This window comes from Lipotes vexillifer, unplaced genomic scaffold, assembly GCF_000442215.2.
Source record: "Lipotes vexillifer unplaced genomic scaffold, Lipotes_vexillifer_v1.1 scaffold40, whole genome shotgun sequence".
NCBI lineage: Eukaryota > Metazoa > Chordata > Mammalia > Artiodactyla > Lipotidae > Lipotes > Lipotes vexillifer.
The window spans coordinates 5343639-5348505 of record NW_006771578.1 but is presented as its reverse complement, the minus strand read 5'-3'; positions in this window follow the sequence as shown (position 1 = coordinate 5348505).

Genomic DNA, 4867 nt, shown 5'->3' with positions numbered 1-4867 from the left:
AGCAATATGTGGTATTTATATACACTAGACTATTATTTGGCCTTCAAAAAAGGAAATTCTAAAACATGCTTCAGTATGTGTGAAACTTGAGGGCACTGCTAACTGAAACAAGCATCAGAAAAAGACAAATACTGTATGATTCCATTTACATGACGTACTTAGAGCAGTCAAACTTATAGTGATGGGGAATAGAATGGTGTTTGCCAGGGGCAGGATGGAGGAGGGAACGGGGAGTTGTGTAGTTTCAGTTTTGCAAGATGTTACAGTTTGGGATATGGTTGTACAACAGTGTGACTGTACTTAACACTACTGAACTGTATACTTAGAAATGGTTAAGATGATAAATTTTATATTACGTGTATTTTACCCCAATTAAAATCTAAAACTAAAAGGTCTCCTTTGGTGAGCCTTCTCTGATGCCAGGATCTGACTGCACTGGTTGCTCATTAACCTCTGCCTTGCTTCCTTGTTTTCTGTTCTATCAGGATTGTTTTGAGACCTACCCAGGTGCCTAAGCCAAGAGAATCACAGAGAAATAGAGCCAGAGCCCTTACTGAACTGCTCCTAAAGTCAATCCTAACTAGGCATCTCAATTATGTGAGCCAGTAAATTTTTTTCACATCTTTATTGGAGTATAATTGCTTTACAATGTCGTGTTAGCTTCTGCTGTGTAACAAAGTGAATCAGCTATATGTATACATATATCACCACATCCCCTCCCTCTTGCATCTCCCTCCCACTCTCCCTATCCCACCCCTCTAGGTGGTCACGAAGCACCGAGCTGATCTCCCTGTGCTATGCGGCTGCTTCCCACTAGCTATCTATTTTACATTCGGTAGTGTATATATGTCCATGCCACTCTCTCACTTCGTCCCAGCTTACCCTTACCCCTCCCCGTGTCCTCAAGTCATTCTCTACGTCTGTGTCTTTATTCTTGTCCTGCCCCTAGGTTCATCAGAACCATTTTCTTTCTTTTTTTTTTTAGATTCCATACATATGTATTAGCATACGGTATTTGTTTTTCTCTTTCTGACTTACTTCACTCTGTATGACAGACTCTAGGTCTATCCACCTCACTACAAATAACTCAATTTTGTTTCTTTTTATGGCTGAGTAATATTCCATTATATATATGTGCCACATCCTCTTTATCCATTCATCTGTCGATGGACACTTAGGTTGCTTCCATGTCCTGGTTTTTGTAAACAGTGCTGCAATGAACATTGTCATACATGACTTTTTTTGAATTATGGTTTTCTCAGGGTATATGCCCAGTAGTGGGACTGCTGGGTCATATGGTAGTTCTATTTTTAGTTCTTTAAGGAACCTCCATACTGTTCTCCATAGTGGCTATATGAATTTACATTCCCACCAACAGTGCAAGAGGGTTCCCTTTTCCCCATACCCTCTCCAGCATTTATTGTTTGCAGGTTTTTTGATGATGGCCATTCTGACCGCTGTGAGGTGATACCTCATTGTAGTTTTGATTTGCATTTCTCTAATGGTTAGTGATGTTGAGCATCCTTTCATGTGCTTGTGTGAGACAGTAAATTTTAACCATTAAGCAGCTTTGAGTTGGTGTCCTGGGACTTGCAACCAAAATCAACCTAATTGCTAATACACTTGATCTGAAATACTGCAGCACTAAGGATAAAGAAAAGATGCTAAGGATTTCTAGGGAATAAGAAAGTTCATAGACAAAGGAATGAAAATAAGACTGGCAACTGACCTCCCCTTTACAACATTAGATGCCAAAGATAATGAGCAATGGCTGCATACCTCTGAGAGAAGATGACTTTGAATCTGGAATTCTCTATCTGGCTAGACTCTCATTTCAGTATAAAGACAGAGTAAATACATTTTTAGACATGAATGGACTCAAAGTTTACCTCTGAGGCACTCTTTCTTAAGAAGTTCACTGAGAGTGTGTTCCAGCAAAACGAGGAAGAAAAACTAATAAAGTAGAACGAAAGGGATCCAACCTAGGAGGCTGGTGAAGCTAGGATGAGAGCTGTGCAGGCTGTAGAGCACGGCCCAGGGCAGAAGAGGAAACGATGGGCCTCTAAGTAAAAGGTGCATGCTGAGAGGCCAGGTACAGTGAGGTTACAGTGAAAGCTTTCTCTCTCAACTGTAACCAGAAAAAAATCCGAATAAAACAAAAAGCTACCTAATAATATAACGTAAATTACAGTGCGACACAATTTTAAGCCCTAATGGAATATGAGAAAAGAAAATTCATTTGACTGATATTTCCATTTGAGCGGTCCAGGGCTACTTGACCCTGGAGTGAACATTCATGTAGTCAAAATGACTTAAATGCTATTTAATGGTGTTCAACTTTTAGAGTCAATTTAATGAAAGGCACAGAAGGCTTACTTGTGAATACATTATAGAAAGGTAATGTTAACACCCTTGGTAATGTAAGAATACAGCCACCAGAAGGGAAATGGTTAGGGAAAGGAAAATGGGACCAAGAGGAGAAGTTCCAGTATTTTCCTCTTACCTCACAGAGAGTCTAGATACTGATTACAGTTTAGGAATAAGAAACAGAGATTTGATTGTGAATAATAGATATGGGGAAAGTAGAGCTTTAAATAAGATAGGGCATAAACTTCTCTCCCATAAAATGAAGCTGGAAGGTAGGTGGTTTCAGGGATAGTGCAGCAGCTCTGATATCACCAGTATCCCAGGATCCCTCTAGATTTCTCTGTCATTCTTAGAATATGCCTCATCTGGTCTCATGGTCACAAGATGGCTGCTACAGCTCTAGCCATCATACCTGTGTTCCAAGTAAGAAGAAGGAAGTGGGAGGAAGGGCAAAAGAGGCCAACCTGCTGAGTCATTCCCCTTATAAAGAGCTTTCCTGAAGCCCCATCCAACAGCTGCTTATATCACAGTGGCCAGAACACAGTGACATGACTGTCCCTATCACAAGGAAAACTGAGAAGTGTAGTTTTTTTAGATGGCACATTGCTGCTTTCAACAAACCTGGGTTTGTTTGTAAGAAAGAAGGGGAGATAGATATTGGGACAATTCATCATTTGTGTCTCAAGAAATAAAAGTATATTATTTAAAGTAAAAAGGTAACCAGTAAGATAATAAAAAATAACAGAACCATCAAAAATGAGAGGAGAAGGAAGGGTAGGGTGCAGAGTATAAGCGAATTAAATCAATCCTTCCTAATGGGACTCCGTGGCTATCTTATCAGGGTACAATTTAGAGTTGTGCATTTAATCCCCCAAATAATTTAAAAAGACTAAAGAGGCTACCTTTGGGAGGTAGGCAAGGAAGTAGGGATGAAGCTGTAACTTTTTTAATAAAAAGCCCTTCTGAAGGAGTTGCATTATTTTGATTACAAATGTATCAGTGTTTATTATACTGGGAAGCCAAGCATCCCTATATTTCCTTTACCCTTGACAACCTGGTTCAGTGGTGGGCATTTTAGTATGTTTTTTAGTTCCCCTCACTGGCTTAGAAAGTGACATAAACCAGCCCTATTCAGGGCTTTCTTTATTTCACTTCTTTCAATTGATTTCTTATTTTTGAAACTCTAGGCATTCAAGGTTCTTTATGAGAAGACAGACTGGCCGACACACCACCTCTTGTGTTTCTGGTAGGGCAGGTCCGCCCAGGCCCCACCTGAAAGGCGGCAGCAGCAGCAGCCAGTGTCATCCCCCTGGGTCACTCCTGTCTGCTGGCGGACCTCTGTGCAGGGAACTGTGTTTGCTGCCTGCCTGGTCTGCACTCCCAAATCACTGTCCTAATATCTCTATAATGTATTAACATGCGGTGGCCAAAGGGAGTTCTGCTGAAATAGGCAGTAGTTTGGGCCATTTTGGACTAAATCCTAGAATGCACACGATAAATGCTGAGCGATGCAGTTTAATTTATGAGTATGTAGGTCTGCTGTGAAATTGGGAAATGGAAGTACAAGACATTAGCATTCACATGGCAAGGGCAGGGCCAGGTCCAAAACTATAATAGGCATTTATTTCACAGTGGTGAGTTTGAAGGAGCTGACACTTGTCAGTTAAATGTGTGCTCACGAACCTCATCCTTTTATTTTAATGCCACCAACCACCTGGGAGGTATGTGCTGCTCCTGGCCTTATGCCCTTATTATTGCCCAACACCCCCCATTGTTTTCACAACAGTAAAATATTTGTATGTATATCCCCTGGGCAGGTTTAAAAGTTGAATTTCATGGTTGGGATGTGGTTTGATCTGCAGGAGGTAAGGTAGAACAGACGGCTTCTCAACTCCTTCCAGCAAGGGCATCCATACTATTATATGGCTAAGTATTTGCAAGTTAAAAAGGGAAGACAGACAAGTTTGTAATTTAACTCATAGCAGCTGTACATGCGGTTCATGCCATGTAGTCTCCAGTTGAAAGAACTTGTCAGCCAGGGATTTTCTGTCTGACCTGGACTTTCTAGCCCAGTTTTCAATGCACAGAGAGAAATAACATCTCTTTCTGTCTTCCTTATGAATGAAAATACATTCTTCCAAAGTTCAAAGGAAATACCAAGTGTGCCCCAGCAGTAAGGTAAAGTATGCTGGAAAAGAGGTTGGAAAATCCCACAGTAGCAGGGGCCGAACGATGTCCCCAGACCTATCAGGTCTTAATCCCTGGAACCTGTCAATGTGACCTTATTTGGCAAAAGGGTCTTTGCAGATGTGATTAAGTTAAGGCTCTTGATGTGAAGAGGTGATCCTGGATTACTCAGAAGGCCCTCAATGCAGTCACATGAATCCTTGTAAGGAGGAGTCAAAGGGAGATTTGACACACACAGAGAAGGAAGGCCATGTGAAGACGGAATAAAGAGAAAGTTGGAGGTGCTGGCCTTGAAGACTGGAGCGATACAGCC